Source organism: Tasmannia lanceolata, unplaced genomic scaffold (assembly GCF_043159265.1).
Source record: "Tasmannia lanceolata isolate RefF3 unplaced genomic scaffold, GAP_Taslan_0.1 ptg000037l, whole genome shotgun sequence".
In the NCBI taxonomy this organism is placed as follows: domain Eukaryota; kingdom Viridiplantae; phylum Streptophyta; class Magnoliopsida; order Canellales; family Winteraceae; genus Tasmannia; species Tasmannia lanceolata.
Window position 1 is genome coordinate 46,937,327 of NW_027518714.1, and position 20,050 is coordinate 46,957,376.

Genomic DNA, 20,050 nt, shown 5'->3' on the forward strand with positions numbered 1-20,050 from the left:
GTTGAGCCAATCAATGAACTCATAATGGTAATCAATCCACCCTTATATCAATGAAACGTGGCTCACCCCCCGCGTATATCCACCCTTATAGCCAATCAATCCAAGACCTCTTCCCTTCAAACTCCGGTATATCCACCCTTATATCAATATCACGGTAGGGCTAATTAGAACCCATTTGATCTTGAAATCCCCTATCACCTGGCTCACCCCCCGCAGAGCACGATTATGAAAAGGGTTAACATCCTCCGATACGAGACTATCGTCATCGCGACAAAGAGTTTCAAAACTTGTTAAAGATTTCATGAGTTGTTGGACTTGCCATCTTAATTCTTCAACTTCATTGGCTTGACGATCCGGATGAGTACAAACACCTTGACCGCGCCCTTGATTGTTTGCCATGGCAGTCGCCTCTTCACTAAAAATGCCAAGAATTGACCTTACCTCTGGTACCAAATTAATGGAGTGAAGAAGAAAGAACCAAAAATCCAAAACAACTAGTACAGTTTTTGAAAAAAAAACATAACTAAGAAACATTCCAAGAAGAAGCTACGCTTCTGCTCATCAAAACGTCAAGTTTATTTCATCCAAAAAGTCCCCATTTCCAATATAATTTTCTCCTTTTATACAAAGTTTCAAACTATATAGAAAGTGCTAATCAAAATAGAATCCTAGAATAGAAAGTATTAATCAAAACAAAGTCCTACCAAATTAGAATTCCCTAATACAACCATATCTTGCTAACAAAAGTAAAGGAGCTAGGAAATGTATACGAAACGTAATCGTCTAAATGAGGAGGTCTTTTGATGACTCTCCCTTGCTTATTTTTGGTTCCATATTAAATGCATGGGCATCAGTCTTTGCCCAATTTTTTAAACCCATGCTAATTTGATTCGGTCAATTATCATTCTCCAATTTCCACTTGTCGCATCCGCTCCTCAAATGGCTTAAGACAGGGGGACCCCCTTTCTCCCCTGCTCTTTTGTATAGTGATGGAAATGGTCTCCATCACTATAGAGAAAGCCCTCAATAGGGGAAAGATAGGCACTCCCTTTTGCAACAATGAAATTACTATCACCCATCTGCTATTTGCAGATGATCTTATGATCTTTGTAAATGGAGATCTGAATTCTGCAAAAGGCATTTTAAAATGTCTTAACACTTTCTCTAAGATTATAGGGCTCGAGGCAAACATTGATAAAAGTGAAGTCTTCTTCTCTGGAGTAAAGCCTAGAACTAAAAGAAGAATCATTGATATCCTTCGGATGGCAGAAGGCAATTTTCCCCTAAGGTACTTGGGGGTTCCCCTGTTTATCTCGAATCTCAGAGCTAAGAACTGCACTGCTCTATCATCTAAGATCAAGAAAAGAATTTCAGGGTGGAGTTCAAAACAACTTAGTCAAGCAGGAAAAGTGGAATTAATCAGAACCGTCATCAACTCTTTCTAAATCTTTTGGGCTTCGGCGTTCAACATTCCAAAGGGAGTAACAGAGGGCATTGAAAAAATGTGCAGGGCATTTCTGTGGGGTCATGATACAAACTCTAGGAAAATTCATTCAATAGGTTGGAATGAATTCTGCAAAACTAAAGCTGAAGGTGTTATGGGTCTCCGTCACTTGGATGATATCAACAACGCTCTCCAGGTGACTGTTTTGGAACATCATCCAAAAAAGAGATCCCCCTGGACCAGGTGGTTCAAAGGCAAATACCTCAAGAATAACAAAAATATTTGGACTATGGCAATGCCTTCCAGGCCCTCTTGGGGTGTTCGGGGGTTGTTTAAGGCTCGGGAATTAACTAGACCTTTTATCTGCTACAATGTAGGCATTGATGATGAGATCGACCTATGGCACCAACCTTGGCACTCCAAAGGTACCCTCTCTTCTCTCTTCACCCGCGCAAGTACTGATTCAACTCTGGCTTCAGCATATTCTCTTGCCCAGATCCATAGCAGATAGGGGTGGATCCCTGCGCTATCCAAGCCTTCCCTAATTTGATATTCTTAAATCAGCCATCTTTAATCATGACAATAGGAATCAGGCCATCTGGATGCCAAACCCCAATGGCTCATTTACATCCATCAGTGCATGGAACTCAATCAGATCCCACTCGCCGAGACATTCGTGGTTTGATACAATCTAGTTCAAGGGGCATGTGCCGAGATTTGCGAATATTTCTTGGGAGGCAATCCAAAATAGGTTGAGCACCAAGGATAATCTTATTCTCAGAGGTTCGGCGTGTGACGCGAGATGTTACCTTTGTAATTCAGATCTTGAGACCATAAATCACCTTTTCTTTGGTTGTGGTCATGGTTTAAAATTTTGGTTTCGGTAACCGTTTCGGACCCCACCAAAAACCGAAATTTCGGATTTCGGCAAAATTTCGGTCTGAAATTTGGTAATTTGGTTCCAAATTCCGGACCAAAATTTTGTAACACTTTTTTTTTTTAATAAATAATGTCATTAAATCGAAATTTCGGACCGAAATCCGAAATTTGGTAAATGGCGAAAAACTGAATTTCGGAAAATTTCGGTTTCGGTCCCCACCAAAATTTCGGATTTCGGTCGAAATTTAAAACCATGGTTGTGGTTACTCCTCTTGGATTTGGAGATCTTTGCTTTGGAGGGTAGGTTTCAGGCGGAAGCCGAAGAGGTGCCTAACCGAAGAGATCGGTTGGCTTAGAGAAAAGTTCAGAGGTCGTGGTCAGATTGCCACTGCAATTAAGCTCGTCTTCGTATACGCTATCTACAAGATTTGGGGGGAATGCAACCTTCGCATTTTTTAAAATATCAGGAGGCCGAAATCTGTTATTTTGTGTGATATTCTCCTGGAGGTTGGAAACAAAATCAATTCTCTTGATCTTGTTGATTCGGATAATCCTCAGGACCAAAAGTCTGCATCTCTGTTCGGATTCCGCTTAATCCCTTCCTCTAAAATTCAAATGTGGTGTCATTGGGACCGTCCCCCCCCCCTCCCATGCTGGATGAGATAAAGATCAATGTGGATGCTTCGCTGGACTCTACTGGTGCTGGAATCGGGGGGCTACTTAGATCCAATTCCGGAGAGTGTAGTACCCTGTTTTCGCTTAATGAATGTGCTAATGAAGTTATTTATGAACTTGAACTAAAAGCAATTGAGAGAGGCATTCGTCTTGCCATAATCCATCCGGCCAAGAAGTTGTGGATCGAATCTGATTCTAAAGTAGCTGTGGATATTTTAAATGGTATCACAGATACCCCCTGGAAGCAACTGGAGCGGGTAAGGAATATCAGAGCCTCTATTCAGCGCTTCAGCGAATGTAGAATTTTGCACTTATGGAGGGAGGCAAATTCTGCAGCCGATTACCTATCTAAGTGGAATTGTAGCCTCAAGGGATGGGACATTAGGTCATCTCTGATCCCTGCTGAGTTGCATACCATCATTGAAAATGACAGACGAGGAACCCGCTACCTCAGAATTTGATTTTTCTTTTGTATCTCTACTTATTTTGTTGGCTGCTTGCCTTTGTTGCCCTCGTGGCCTCCCTTAACCTCTTGTATCTATCTTTTTCATGCAATATATCCGGTCGGGGTCCCGCCTAACCCCAGCTTAATCATAAAAAAAAAAGAAGGAAAAAAGGACATGTCTTTATTTTTTTTTGCTATTGATATTTGCACTACCATTTTTTAATAATTGCACTAACTCACCTTGTCGACAATTTGGCGCATGTAGCACCTTGTTTAATTTGAGAACATTTCAGGACGTTTGTTTTAATTGCATCACCTCCGTAGCTACCAGCTACAAAAAAAAAATCCATAGTGAGTTTCTCCCAAAAAATCGCATATCCCTTATTACAATTGATGTATTTGGTGGTAAACAAGAAATCATTGAAACATATAAAGGGTAATGATCCCCCCCCCCCCCCCCCCCCCCAAAAAAAAAAAAAAAAAAAAGGAAAAAGAAGAAGAAGCAATTTTTATGTAGAAGAGGACCTCCAATTTACGATGGTATCCCTATAATTTAATAATAATCATATTATTTTTCTCTAAACGGTGGGAAGGAAAAAAAATTCCCCAAGATAAATTTTTGGGAGATGATATTTTCACCCCTCTGCAGTACTCATTCGCTCCCCTTATAACGTGAACAGTGTGCAACTTTAACGTTTTCTGATGTCAAATCATGCTGGGGGTGAAAATATCATCGCCCTAAAATTTTCATCAGAAATGTTTTTCTTGCAATCCAGACAGAGTCTAAGCAAAATCAATGGCTCTAGGGTAATGCTCTTAGCACACGGATATGATGTTGAGAAGCCTCCAAGATAACGTGGATCCGTCAAAGTAGTGTGCGCTCACAATTCTTTAATCACACGAACTTGACTCAGTGTTGCCCGGATCAACAAAAATAAGAACGTATACGCAAAAGATAGAACATTAAAAAGTTTAAGATATTTAGATGTGATCAATTCCTTCAAGATTTCCCATCAAAATAAAAAATTTCTTCAACATACACAAAAACTCTATTCGTTGTCCATACAAGCTAACTAGTAAACGGTCCAAAAACTGTAACAAATTCACTAATGTAGAAGAATACAAGTACATGATATCATTGTTTTGTCCTTTTGGGTTTTGACATCATTTATACTACATCTACCAGTTTTATATGCGAGCAGGACACGACTATGGAGCACATGTGTAACCGAAAAAATAACAGCCTGTCTAGGTAAATGATCTAGGGAAATGATAAATTCACCCTTTTTTCTTTACCTGGGACAGCCTCGTGTAGTGTAAAATAGTAGTAAAAAATAATAAATACACTAGAAGCTGACTGTCCCAAGTAAAAAAAAAAAAGGGGGCAAACATATCACATCCCTGATCTAAATGATTTCAATTGTGGTCTTGTAGTAGAGAGTTGTGCCCCAAAATTGGGGCGATAGTAGTCATAAATAATAAATACACTAGAAGCTGACTGTCCCGAGTAAAAAAAGGGGCAAATATATCACATCCCTAATCATTCTATTTGCATAATCAGAGCGCAGATAGAGTCCTTCTATTTGGTGCAAGGCAATACCCCTCAATCATTCTATTTGCAACCCCCTTTTCATTATTTTAATATTTCCTAATGAGAAAAAGGGGCTTCGTTTAATGCATTTCTCACTCCCCGTTAATGCATGGGGCGTTGACGAAATTGCACAAATAATCCTTGCTTCTTCTTCACGCTTATCTTTATACACATCAAAGGAGATAGTGCTGCCGTTATCACGTATAAACGTTATTTCCCTTATGTAAAGCGCGCACGAATTTTAAAGATTGGAACATTCCCGGTATTCTGTTTGTGTATTAACTCCTTCGGGTCAAGCTATCGAGTACACCGACGGAATTTCGATTATGCTACCGAAATATCAAATACGTCGCTAGAATTTCTGGGTTCAAACATATCAAGTACGCCGCCAGAATCTCGAGTACGCCCCCGGAATATCAAGTACGCTGCCAGCATTTTTGGGTTCAAACAAATGTTCAAACATACCGAGTACACCGGCGGAATCTCGAGTAAGCCACCAGAGTCTCGAGTACGCGGCCGGAATATTAAGTACGCTGTCGGAATTTCTGAGTTCAAACACATGTTCGAACATATTGAGTATGCCACCGAAATCTCTCGAGTACGCCAAAAGATGTTTACTTGTCAATGATCCAACGGTCTCTGATTATGGGTAATAGCCAAGGTTTAAATGAACCCGAAGTTTTCTGGGTTGAAACACATGTTCAAACCAAACTAAAGCCAGCAGTGAAGAAAGACGCGACTGTTCCATCAAAATCTGTCCACGTGTCAAGGATCGACCCGTCTTTGCTTATTGCCGACGGACTAGATTAAAACGAACCAAAAGGGTGACAACCAAGGTGGCCTTATACAGCACGCCAGCGTCTCCTGCATTAATGGAGGACGTGAAATGCATTAAATGCAGCCCTACTTTCTCTCGAAAGACAATACTAAAATAGAAAAAGGTGGCTACCAAGAGGTTCATGACACGTATGGATTTTGTCAGGAATAGCATTAGGGTATTTTGCGGGCCATTTTTTGAAGAATCGTCCGTTTTGTAAATAAGATGAAAGGTACCCGCGATTCATACTATGTTGAAATCATTATCCACATTCGGTACTTTTCTCAATAATAAAAGACAATATGTGTCGGTGCAATTAACAAAACTTTGTTGTGCTGATATCATTTACCCTCTAAAAATGTCTTTCAAGAAGAGAACTGCCTAAGAATGTCTGGACACCTCTCTTGTAGATGTTGGAATGCAAGAACCTTCCCCCACCAAAACAAGGCACCGAATAAACAAGAACAACAAAGTAGACAACTCTGCTTCTCTCTTAAAAACATGCTCTAACTCTCTCCCACACCTCAAACAAATCCACGCCCACATAGTCCGCGCCCTTCTCCACCAAAACAACTCCTTAGCCTCCACCCTCATCTGCCTCTACGCCTCTCTTTCCCTCACTCGCTACTCTCATCTCATCTTCTCCTCCATCTCTCATCCCAACCTTTCCCTCTTCAACCATGCCATCAGAGCCTTCTCAAAGACCCCATCCCTCTGCCCACAATCCCTCAATCTCTACCTCCAAATGACCCACAAACACATCACACCAGACAACTTCACTTACCCTTTTCTTCTTAACTCGTGTTCGGCTCTAGTGTCCCTCAACCATGGAGTTGAGGTTCATGGTCGGGTTTTAAAAACTGGGTTTGGTGCCTTTATTCAAGTTTCCAACGCATTGATTGACATGTATGGGAAATGTGATGAGTTGGGTCGTGCTCATATGGTGTTTGATGAAATGCCTGAGAGAGACACTGTTTCTTATAATGCGCTGTTGGGTGCCCATGCGAGGGTCGGTGTGGGCATGGATGCTGCACAAAGTTTGTTTGGACAGATGAGTGTGAGGAATGTGATTTCGTGGAATGCAATGATTGTTGGGTATGTCAATGCCGGGGAGTGTGATTCCGCACGAAGGGTGTTTGATAAAATGCCTGAGAGAAATGTTGTTTCTTGGAGAACAATGATCGTGGGTTATACTAAGAATGGGCTTGTAGATATGGCTAGAAAACTATTTGATGAAATGCCTGAGCGGAATTTGGTTTCATGGACAGTGATGATTACTGGGTATGCACAAAATGGGCGGCCAAGGGAAGCTCTTAAGCTCTTTCATAGAATGGAAATGGTAAGGATTAAGCCCGATGCTGTCACGATGACAAGCGTGATCTCTGCAACAGCACAATTAGGAGGTACTGACCTTGCGAATCGTATTGGCTCTTACGTCGAACAACAACGCATTGAAAGGAACCCACGTGTTCTTACGGCGCTTGTGGATATGTATGCTAAGTGTGGAAACGTGGAAGAGGCATGCCGCTTATTCGACGAGATCCCTCAGCCCGATGTCTTCTCCTACAGTGCGCTTATCACGGGTCTTGCTTCTCATGGATACGGAACCAAAGCGCTTGATGTGTTCCACAAAATGAGAGTGGAAGAGATCGAACCGGACCACGTCACATTCATTGGAGTCTTGAATGCCTGTAGCCATACAGGGCTTGTTGACAATGGCTTGAGATTTTGGGAGAGCATGGTTAAGGAGCATGGGATCAACCCCGATGCTGATCACTATGCTTGCATAGCTGATATGCTTGGACGTGCTGGGAGACTCGCAGAAGCCCATGAGCTGGTTAAGAGCATGCCAATGGGCCCACATGCTGGTGCATTAGGTGCGTTGCTTGCTGCGTGTAGAACATTCGGTAATGTTGAGATTGCGGAAAGGATTGCTGAGCAGCTTTTTGTGTTGGAGCCTGAAAACACTGGGAATTACATGCTTCTTGCTAGTATTTATGCTTCTTGTGAGCAATGGGATGATGCGGCAAGGGTGCGGGAAGCAATGAAGGAGAGGGGTGTTAGTAAGCTCCCCGGATGCAGTTGGGTTGAGATACAGCCGGAGTAATGCTTACCAAGATTCAAACTAGCAGCCCATTCTAATGAATCATTCATGGACAATGATTTGAATGGATATTACTTAAAGTACAGAGATTTTCTCATTCGCCTAAAGCATCCAATGTTTCGTCAAGGCTCTTCCATCCTTCAGAAAACGATGAAGTTTTCAAGACTACCCAAGTAAGGCTACGCGTCTGTAGTCTTGTGAAGCTGAGCAAGTGCTGCAAGCTTTTCATTTGAAGCTCCTTTTTCTTCTACAAGGTACTCACACACATTCACACACATTGCTTTGATGCAATTTACAAAACAAATAATTTGCAATTTCATAAAAACTTCATAGTATACTTTTTCATCTGTAGCATGTCATAAGAGTTATATCTCAAGATGATCATTTCACCTGCATATAACAAGAGAATGGGCTACAAGCCTCACGGTCAGCTCGCTTAGAATGGCATTCTTAAGATAAATTTGACCATGCTTCCATTCCTTGCAAGCGCCCAAGGAGATGGTGGTTATGTTCTCGTCTTTGTAGCAGGTCTGAGAATCTCCTGGTATCATCTCATATTATTGTGAAAACTGTCTTTAAATATCTCCTAAGGCATATAGTCCATAGAATAGACCCATCTGCCCTTCTCTCATAATTATAGCAAACTCTCATGCTCTATGGTTTGCTAATTGGTAATTTGATAACGCATGGCATAAAGTTTACTCTTCTAACCATATATCCTCCCAAAACAAATTTTGTCTTCTCTTCCAACCCTATAACTAATTCTAGACTCATACAAAGAACGAGAAATACAAAATGACTGCCATGCACCTAAATCTTTTCCTATCGGTCGGTTCCTACACTCCCAATCTCCTAATCCTTTCCCATATTTTCCCAATTATTTTGTGCCATAAGGCCTCTTTTTCTTGTCCATACCTCAACAGCCATCTCACCAAGAGTGCTTTGTTCTTTAGATTGAGATTACCATTTCTAATTCCACCTTGTTTCTTTGATTTGCACATTCTCCTCACTTCATGAGATGTTTGAGTTTTTTTATATGTTTCTTTTCCTTACCATATAAAGTCATGTTGGAGCTTCTCAAATATATTTTCTACCATTGATGGTATCTTGAATAGAGATAAGATGTATATTGGTAGATTGGACAATGCTGCTTTGATTGGTGTGATTTTTCCTCCGAATTATAGTTTATTATTATTTTTTTCAAAAGGCCAACTTTCTCTCCATTCACCTAATTACCTGGTGCCAAAGAGAGAGTGTTGGTATCCCTACACCAAATGGGAGCCCAATATATGCTGTGGATAACCTTTCTTTCTTCTTTGCATTCCATGAAGATTGTCTTCTGGAACATAAGGGGACTGGGAGTTGCATAAAAACAGAAATCTGTAAAAGGATTGGTAATGGGGAGCGGGGTCAACATACTATTGTAATCAAAGGCTAAGTTTGTTTTGGAATCTTTAATTGATAATCTCTAGGGGCACTAACGCAAGGCCGACGCGACGGATTGCTCTGATACCAAATAACGCAGGGGCGTATAGCGGAAGTGATGGGGATATCAACAATGGGCGTGGATTCAAGGTTTACAAGTGTAGACGTGGACGAGACTGATGGCGGGGACTCTAGCATGGGCCACAGACATTGGCGTCTTTTTTTTATTTATTTACTTTCTATTTTCGTCATTTTATTTGTAGCCTACTTTTTAGGCATCAAATCTCATCCGTTTGGCGTGTTTTTGGTATTATTAGAAAGGTTTTTCAATTACCTATCTAACGGGCCCAAGATCACATGATTTGGAGGTGTTTTTAGCAAGTTATGAGTGTTTTTAGGAAGTGACATAGGTCTATTACGGGATTACTATTTTAGGTAAGTTTTTATCTTTTTCTAGCTTTGCTTTAGATTAGATGAATGATTGAGATTAGTTTTTAACTTTAGATTATCTTCTAAGGTTTCTTTTCTTATAAATATATCTTATGAAAGCAATGTAAAAGACTTTGGAATATTGAATAGAATTGAGAATTTTTTGTAAGAGCTATTGTGGCTTGGATTTCTTCTTCTCATCTCCTCTTGGTGGCTTGGAGCCATTCTTCTCTCATCTCCTCTCTTCTATTATCTTCTATTTTTTCAATCAAATAAACACAAACAAGGTTAGTAAATCAGATTTTCTATTTTCTTTGTTCTTAAACCCTAAAACTAGAAAACCCAAAATCCATAAATCTCCCTTGTTCTCCAAGATCTTGTTATGAGATTTTGAGGGATTGTTTTTATGATTAAAGTCATTAAACCTCAGCCTAAACACCGAAGAACCCTAACTTCAACCCCTTTTTAGCCTTATTGCAATTTTCACCCCTTTTCAAGCCCGGAAACCCTTTTAAAAGATCCATGCCCTAAACCAACCATCAAATCAGAACCTAAACCCTATAATTACATTTCTTTTACCTTCTAAACCTTAACCTAAGATTTGAACAGCATTATTAAACCAAGAACCTAAATCCTAGAATTACCTTTCTTTTACCTTCTAAACCTTAACCTAAGATTTGGACTGCAATATTAAACCAAAATCCCAGATCTGCCAAATTATCAAAATACCCCTACAACCCAAAACTGAACCGTTTTGAGCCTTTTACTACTGCTGGACATTTTGTTTTGTTTTTCTTCATTGGATATTATTATTTTCATGATTGTGTGCCATCTATTTCATTGGTAACTACATTAGCTTTTAGTTCTTTTAATTGGTTAGTTTCAGACTAATCTTTCTATTATCAATACATCTAACGAATCCTTATCGCTTTGATTGAGTTGTATAAGGTTTAGTTCATGCTTAATTACAATCTTTACAATTATTTATGCTATTTAAGTCTCATTATTGCTACTGCCCATAGATTAATTAGGCGTTAATTCGGCCCTAGGTAAGTTGTTAAGTGTTCTTTTAGTTTTTCGCGTAAGCCCTAAATTGTCCTAAAGTCTTAATCCCACTAGGAGTGTAGGATTTTCCCTAAATTAGGTATTGTCATGCATCAGGAAGCTTAGGCTCGGATAGGGCAGTATTAGCCGAATAGAGGTAAAAGGAAGACAAAAGGAAAGACTAAGGAAAAGGAAGTGGAATTCTTGGTCATTAGGTAAAGAAAGAAAGATATTAAGATTGTCTTCAAGGAAGAATAGATAGTGATTTCAAGAGGGTTGTTCTTGGAGGTATTAGGTAGATGGTAATCGGATGAAAATTTCGTAGGTTTATGGGCTGCTGTTTAGGCTTGGGTATATGGGGGTGCATGTTTCTATTAGTTGGGGAAGAGTCGGATGAGCCTGTGAAGGTGTGATGTTAGGCTGGGAAGCAACAAAATATGGGTTAGTTTGATCGGATGGTAAGAGGATTATGACATGGTGAAAAGATGAAGATGAGGAGGTTTTGGGGCTGAAATTAGGGATGGGAATAGGCTATAGCAGGGTGCTATTAGTAGGTGTAAATAGGATGGTCTTTGAGGGTAAAGAATCAATCGAGCAGCAGGTGGCTCGTTTGTGAGTGAATTTTCTGGTGGCGGCAACGCAACAGCAGCAGATGGCTGTGGTATTATGGGACTTGCGTCAACAAACTTCCGAAGGCAACTTAAATTTTATTCCAAAAGATAAAAAAAACGTTTACATGGCTGTATATTTATAGACTTTTGAAAAGACAAAATCCTAATCAAATTAAACTTCCTAATTCTACTCAAACTAAAAACAGGAAAAGGCAAGCAAATCCTACTTTTCCTATCTTAAACATCCTAAAAATCCTCCAACACATGGACGTCCAACCACGATGGGAATTTCGTCCACAATAAAACTCAATCCTAAAGTATCTCTACAAATTCCTAAAACTTCTCTCCTAGATTAACTCAAACTACTAAAATTTTTCTCAAAATGTTCAATTGAAATTAAAACTCTTGAAGGTCAACGTGGGTCGTTGATCTCCGCAATCCTGAGGGATGCACCTGCATCAGCACTGGAATCCGCAGTAGGCATCCCTGGATGCAAAACAGACCGCAGGTGGAATAATAAGTGTGGAGGGAATACAAATTCATTATAGAACCGATTCGGGCAAAGGAGTATTCTCTATCTATCGCGGTCACTAATCTGCACAACCACCCGAAATGACTGCTATCGGAGGTATATGGGCCTTCCAGAGCAAGGTTGCGAAACCAATTCTGGGCGAAAATCATGGAGGTCTACAATCAAAAGACAGGAACTTGGATAATTGGCAAAGGCTTTAACACTATCAATCTCCCAATGAAAAGAGCGGGCAAACAACGGGTGAGGTGCACTGTGAGTATAAGGAATCTATCAAAGGTTATTCAATTGTGTGAGCTAGTTTATCTTCCATTAGAAGGTGCCATGTTCACATGGACAAACAACCAACCCATCCTTTTAGTATGCAGATCGATCGGGTCTTAATCTCCAAAGATTGGAGGATACCTTCTCCATGATACTCCAGAGAACGTTCCTGTGCCTGACCTGCAGCCATTACCCAATTCTCTTAGAAATGAGGGACTGTGGAGGCAATCCAAGACTGTTTAAATTGGGTGTGGTGTGGCCCTGTGTGCAATATCCAACTTCAATGAGAAGACTAAAGAATGGTAGCAAGGAAATAAGAATGGCGGGATGGAAAGGTTTCGTTTTTTTTTTCCAGAAAATTAAAGTCTTTCAAATAAAAGATCAATGACAGGGAAAAGGGAGATGAACAAAGTAAATTTAAAAAAGAGGAGTCACTACTGAAAATTGAAGCATTAGACAGGAAGGAGGAAGAAACTCCACGGTTGGAACAAGAAAGGAATGAAATATCTTTGAATGCGGTGTACTAAGAAATCGTTAGAAGGGAGGAAATAATCTAGTGATAAAAATCCAGGGTACTTTGGCTGGGGGGGGGAGACAACAGTATGAAATTTTTTCATAGAATGACCAGTGTTAGGAGAAGGATTAATGCTATCAATTGTCTGGCCGATGGGGATGAGCTGATAGAAAATAAAGGTCGCATCAAGAACCTTGATAGTTCATAAATTATTCATTTTCAACATATTTTAATTTTCAAAAAAAAAGAAACAAAAAGAAAAAGAAAGAAAAAGAGCCTGTGGACCCCGATCCCGAGGACGAATGGGCGAGGGACACGAGATCCCCACACCGATCCTCTAAGATCTCCACAATGTGAAGGAGAGCTCTACCAAGGAACTCTCGAAATGGTGCCACTCACAGCATGGGTGGCGATATAAATGAGATACCTCTCGATTCAAGGACCAGCCCGGAACCGAGGTGTACCTATAACAAAGAAGAGTCGCCATCCAGGGAAGTAGGCCCTGGATCCCATGAAATACTCTGTTTGCAACGGATAACTAGAGATACAAAAGTCCGTGCCTGATGACGAATGGGGAAGGTGTTAAGCGCCCCCAATTCGCCCAAGTGCAAGCACATGGTCTCTTATGCCATTTTTAATTAATTTTGAAGAGTTTTGGGCTAAAATCATGTGAAATGGGAACGAGCATCCCCGAGAAAACGTCTATCTAAGCATGCATGACCCGGGGATGAGCAAAATAAAATAAACATTCAGATCCTAACTCACCGCATCTAATCCTAACCCATCACATCTAGGAAAGCAATAACATCCGCATGCACAGCTACAGCTAAGCAAGTAATAGCAGATATGATAAGCAGAGAAGCAGTAAATATCTACAGCTAAGCATGCGAAACTAAACGCACAAGGAATAAGCAAGCTGCAAATAAACACACAAGGAACCAAAGACAAACACACGATAAGCTAAAAGATTCGAGGAAAGAAATGAATCAAAAAATCAACGATACATGAGGACCGAGAATGCCAGGGAAAATAAAAGGGAGCGTACGATAGGCTCAGGGAGCGATTCTAATGAATCAAGCTCAGCGATCCTGATCCGCTGAAGATCGGATAAGTCTCACGATTGTCATAGCCTATCGTTGGGCTCAGCGAGGACAATCCCTGTGAAGGGGCCACGCTACGTCGTCGCCCGTCCCAAAACCCGATAAAACGTCGGAAAACCGATAAAACCGGAAAACCACGATTAAAATCGGAAATGAATATGGAAAGAAGGCTCCGAGTGACCTGGCAATCACCATCCTTGCCCATTTTGGCTTTTGTATTTTTGAGAAAAGCTTGGAAAGTATTTTTTGATGCTGAAATGATTTTTTTGAAGGGTTTAAATGATTTTATTGAAAAATTTGACTGAACTTGGGATGGCGATCCCAAGCTGCCTACGTACCCTGTGAAAAGAGATCAAGCCAACGTAGTTCGAAACAGCTTTTCGAAAAACGCCTTTGTTGTTTTTTGAATTTTTGATGTTTTTGGATTTTTGGTTATTTGATTTTTATGTGTTTTTTTTTTTTTTTTTATCCCTTTTTGATTGAAAAGGGGGGGGGGTTTGGCTCAGGAGGTTTCCGTCCGTCGTCGCCTGAACCCGACGAAGTGTTCCCAAAATCGATGGGATCCCGAAATGCAAAGAGAACCCCGAAGAACATGAAGAATGACTCTGATTGGAGAAGAAATCCAAGGAAATGTCCCTATAATCGAAGGAGTCCCGGAGCCCGAGTAAAATCCCTAGGAACGTGAGGAGAGTGAACCCGAAGGAAGACAAGGTAGAACCCCTGAACCCTATAAGAAGTAATGATCTCGAAGAAAAAAAAGAAAAAAGAAACCCCTAAGCCCATGTAAAAAATGATGAGATAGGAAAAGGGATATGAAGGGCAAAGAGGTGGCTCAAGAAACATTCCGTCATCGCCTAAACCCGACAATGTGCTCCCGTGATCGATGATACATCCTACAGGATTAACTTTTCTTGTGAGGCATATGATTTCCGTCCATGATCAAAAGAGAAGTTATAACAGATAATGATTGGGGTAAGCACACACAACTTCCTTACCATCAAACATCCACACTAAAATGATACATTAATCACGTAAAAATCATACCAGGAGAATTGAGCTTTGGAAGAAAGAGATTTCACTTATGAATTCACAGATGGGGTATTGAGGAGAACAAAACAAACATATTACGTGCTTCCGTTTAGACTGACAAAGACGTTGGGTAAACACAGAGCAGAACCAATTTTTATCGTCTAGATCTCCATCGTAAGCTTGTGAGAATATCACCAGTAAATTAATGCAATTATTAGAACTTACGCACGCTAATCCAGCTTAAAACAAGACCATCACATCTCACATCAAAATCAGCATAAAAAAAAAAACTGGTCAAAGGAATTGGATGTTCACTTAAACACTATGGATTGAGTAGGTCCATTGGGACAAAAGAGAATAACAAAAATCATGCCTTCATCAGATCGTGACAATCTACAGGTCGAATGCTAAATCTCATTCACAATGATACAAACGAGAGACCAAATTTCAGACCTCATCCGAAATGCTTATATCTCATAGATCAATAGCTCATGCAAAAATGCTGTAAATAACAGATCAAAGACCAAGTCGTACACATCTAATACAATAGTATCATCTATGAGAGCATAAAAATTAAATCACAAGCAAGGTTACCTGAATTTAGACGTAGAAGGGTAGAAAATGCCTTTAGAAAGACCAAATCCGATGCAATCACCGGAAATGAAGAAGATACTCCTTGGAATTGCAACTACAACTTCCGATCTAATTTTCTCTGAAATTGAGATGCTCGAATTTAAAGGTTGAAGACCATGGTATACAAGATGGAATATGGATCCAGATAATGAAAAGAAATGAAGAGGGTTTGAATAGGTAATGGGTATCCACAGTGGAAATTGGTGGTGGAAAATGGAGGGTCGAGATGGGTTTCTTATCTGGAAAACAGGGGAATGTTTAGGGTTCTTGGGGTTAAGGTAATGGAGTTGGGGTAGAGAAGATGATATGGTGGTTGATGGTGGTAGAAGATAGAGAAGAGGGTGGAGGTAGCAGTGGATTTGGAGCTTTTGAGAAGTGGGTTTGGATGTTAGGGATGAAAATAGAGGAGGTGGGGGTTAGGGCTGGCGGTTGCAGAGATAGTGATGGTGAAGAAGAAGGTGGCGGTGAAGATAAAAAAAGGGTTTGGGAGTGAGGTTGGATTCCGGCAAATCCCGCCGGAATCAATGGAGGTTAGGGATGATGGAGAAGAGATGGGGGTTTGGAAGGAAGATGAAGGGGTTTAGGCCGGATTCCGGTGATGGCCACCGGAGAAGATGTAGATGGTGGTTGCGGCTCAAGCGAAAATGGAAATGGGTTTTGATGGTTCGGGTGGAAACGGATCTTGGGCCGGAGTTAATGATGGCCGAGCTCCCCTTCTCTTGTCTTTCTCTTCCCTGCTCTCTCTCTTTCTCTCTCTTTTGCTCTTGGGTTCTTCTTTCTTTTCTTTTTTTCTCAATGAAGATGAAGCTCCCCTTTTAAAAAAAAACCCTAGCTCGATCCCTTATCTGCAAAAGGGAAATGATATATTTGTACCCCTTTTTCTTCCTTGGACAGCCACCTCTTAGGGTATTTTGAGACAATTTTTCTAACTTACAGGGGGGGCCGAGCAAAAAGCAGGGTGAAGATTCTCTTCTCTCCAAACAATCCTAAACCACTGATTTGATCTGATGGCTCTCAAGGATTGCTTGGAACAGAAGTTACATCCTAATTACTAGATCGCCCTTGTAAAAATGGGAAATCCCCTTTTTTATCAAGCATTGTCTTTTATAATAAAAGGAGGGTGATAACTGCACACGTATTTAATAACTGCACCAATTTGGCATGCCTTTTCTGCCATTATTCGCCAAATTTGCCCACAATTTTGCGGACGCACTTTTTGAAGTGCTGAACATCTTCTGAGGAGCCTACACCTACCAATGAACACAACGGGTTGGTATCATTTCGAGTTTTCTCTGCTTTTGGGGTACACTTCTTCGGGAATTTCGGGATTAGGCTTAAGAACTTTTATTCGGAATTCGGATCTGGGACTTGATTTGACTTCGGGAATTTCAATCGATTTCAGGGATTTATTTGATTTTGGGATTTTGGGGGTCCGGTCAAAATGGGATGTCTACAGAACCTTGATAGTTCAATACTTTTCAAGGTTGTACCCGAAGGATTAGTATTGGAGGCTAAAGGTGGGAAGGTTACCGTATAAGCAGTTGTCACAGGAAAGCAACGATGACCGGAGAGGGAGTTTAGTGAAGAGGTTAGAGAAACCATTTTTACTATGAAGAAAGGCGAAGCACCTGACCTCAACAGTTTCCCCATGTCTTTTTTCTTGTGGTTCTGGGAGGTGATCAAGAAATATGTAATGGAGTTTATGGTGGAGTTCCATAGTAGAGGCAAGATTGGAAAGGAAATGAATACTACGTTCATAACTCTCATTCCCAAGAAAGAGGGTGCAGTGGACTAAAGGACTTTAGTCCGATTAGCCTGGTGCATTGTTTGTATGAAACCCTAGCGAAGTCCTTGCAAGAAGATTCAAAGATGTAATGGGAGATATCATTTCTCAGTTCCAATGGGCATTTGTTAGCAGCAGACAGATTCTAGATGGAATCCTCATTGCAAATGAAGTGATCTATACTTATGCGAGGAATGACAAGAAAGGGTTCTTTCACTTCTTTGTAAGATAGATATCTATCACTTCTTTGACGGGGAGTTTGCTGACTGTGTTTAAGAGAATATAGGGCTCGTTGTAAAACTGTTGTGGATTAAGGAATGCGTATAGACTTCATCATTCTCTATCCTCTTAAATGGCATTCCTGTAGGATTCTTCGGCAGTTCGGGAGGCTCAAGGAAGGGTGATCTGCTATCTCCATATTTGTTCATAATAGTTGCAGAGGCACTCAGTTTACTTATCGCTAGAGCAGAAGAAAAGGTGTTGATGCATGCAACGACGTTACGGTGCAGAAAGGAGAAGTTGCCTATCTCATACTTGGGCCTTCCTCTAGGATACGGAATACCGAACACATCACTTTTGGACCTAGTAGTGGAAAGAATAGAGAGGAAAATTGTGGCTTGGAAAAAGAAATACATATCCTTTGGGGTAAAGATAAGTCTCATCAATGCAACGTTAGCAAATCTTCCAGTGTACTTTATTTCACTGTGTATAAAATACCTGCCAAAATTATTTCATAAAAAAAAAGATGCCAAGGTGGCCAAGCAGATTGCAAAGGAACTTATTGTGGGAATGAGGTAAATCCAACAGGAAGTTTAGGCATCTCATAAATTGGAAGAAGTCAGCCTAAGAGAAGGAGAGGCATCGGTATTGGTAGACTATAATTAAGGAACAAATCATTACTGGGCAAGTGGTTGTGGAGATATGGAGAGGAGAAAGAGGCATTATGGCACACCATAAATATGGTGATACATATGGACAAGGATCGGGGGATTGGGAGAGTAGGAACCCTTCTCTAGGTAAAGGTTTGATGTATGGAAGTCTATATGCGGTACTAGACCATTGTATGAGTTCTTAGTTAGGTTTAGAGTAGCATTTGGTGAGGGGACAAGGTTTTGGGTAGATCTTTGCCTAGGCAAGTCCCTATTGTGCCAAACATTTCCAAACTTATTCCGCTTAGCGACCGATAGATAGGCTAGAGTGTCTGACTTAGGGTGATATGAGAGTGGATTGCCTGAATAGGCTTTGGTGTCATCTCAAAGAACACGAAATAGACCTCCTTGGTTGTCTCAACAATTGGTATGTCTCACCCTCTTGTCAGGGCTCGGGACCATAGAGTTTGGACCCCGAATCCTAAAGCTCCTTTTCCGTTTGTGCTTTCTTCTATAGGTTGATTGGAGATGATCGATCTGCTTCCTGACATGCAAAGATTTGGTACTCTTCGGCACCCCCACGAGTGTCTGTTTTTGCGTGGACGGTTGCGGCAAGAAAGATTAACACTTGTGATCAGCTCAAAAAGAGGGAGTTCCATTTCGCTAGTTGGTGCATCCTTTGCAAAGAGGCGGAGGAATTGTTGGATCATCCTATGATTCATTGCTCTTCAATCTCACGGTTATGGAGGACCATTATCAAGAGTTTTGGAATCTCCTGGGTATTCTTAAGATCCATCAAAATCATTCTTCTGAATTGGAGCGTTGCTCCATTTGATAAGACAGGTCAAACTCTTTGGAATTTGATTCCTTTTGCGTTGATTTGGCATGTTTGGAAAGAGAGGAATAACCATGCATTTGAGGAAAAGGAGAAAAATATAGGAAGAATACTTGTTGACATCAAGATGGATCTCATCCTATGGGGGAGGAATGTCAACAAGGGTTCTACCTATTCAACACTCGGCATTATTTGAAATTGGAAAACATTATCAAAGAGAAAGGATAGAAGATGAAAGCTAAGCTGAGGTAGCGTCCTCCACTGGTTGAGTGGGTCAAACTCAAATTTGATGGAAGTTCGAAGGGTAATCCTGGGCACACAGGAATCGCCAGAATTTTTCGGGATTCAGAGAGCCAAACCCTCCTTTTTCTGGTTCACTTGGAATTTGTGATGCTAATGCAGCTGAAGCTAGGGATCTTCTCTGGGGATTGCAGAGATGGACAGCACAACCGATGAATACTCCCTTAATGGTAGAGGGTGACTCCTCAAATGTAATCAGCTGGGCCTCTAATAAAGCTGCTGACTCGTGGAAATTAACATTTGTTATAGCAGAAATCAGGACTTTCGCCTCAAGATTGGCCCCCACCTTTAGCACGCTTTACTTTCTTCAAATGGACAGAGTTTACCCTTGTGAAAGATGAGCGGGTATGGATTCAGTGGTAGAAAATTTCAGCTCGGGATTGTTGTAGAGTGGGCTGAGAAGTAATAATCGGGCCACTCTGGCGGGTTTCTTCTGTCTTTGGCTTGCTTTGTTGGGACATGCTCGTCCGTAGGCCAGCTACTATGTTTTGTTTTCGGGTTTTAATGAATCAGTTGATTTTAAAAAAAAGGCAATCAATGGATATTAGATTTCCATTAAGAATGAGTTTGCCTTTTACTAACGCCCCTTGGTATGTGGGGATCACCTCTTCTATGACTTCAATCCCCTATCAAGAACCTTTGCTAATGCCCAGTGCGAACGAGGTACCAAGCTTATGGGTCTAAAATCTTTTATCTCGATTGCTTCTTCTTCAATATTAGTGTGATGAAA

General features: G+C 40.8%; 1 pseudogene across 3 annotated transcripts in view; it reads left to right on the forward strand.

Annotated features, from left to right (window-relative positions):
* Window positions 1-6,212: 6,212 nt before the first annotated feature.
* Window positions 6,213-20,050, forward strand: part of LOC143860645 (pentatricopeptide repeat-containing protein At2g22410, mitochondrial pseudogene) — a 29,780-nt pseudogene continuing 15,942 nt past the window's right edge. For 2 of the 3 annotated variants that reach the window (XR_013239769.1, XR_013239768.1), the window contains exon 1: window positions 6,213-8,209. The product of XR_013239769.1 is annotated as a pentatricopeptide repeat-containing protein At2g22410, mitochondrial pseudogene, transcript variant X2 (transcript). Of the gene's footprint in view, window positions 8,210-8,307; window positions 8,484-20,050 lie in introns of all 3 variants that reach the window. The other variant, XR_013239770.1, reaches the window with a different exon arrangement.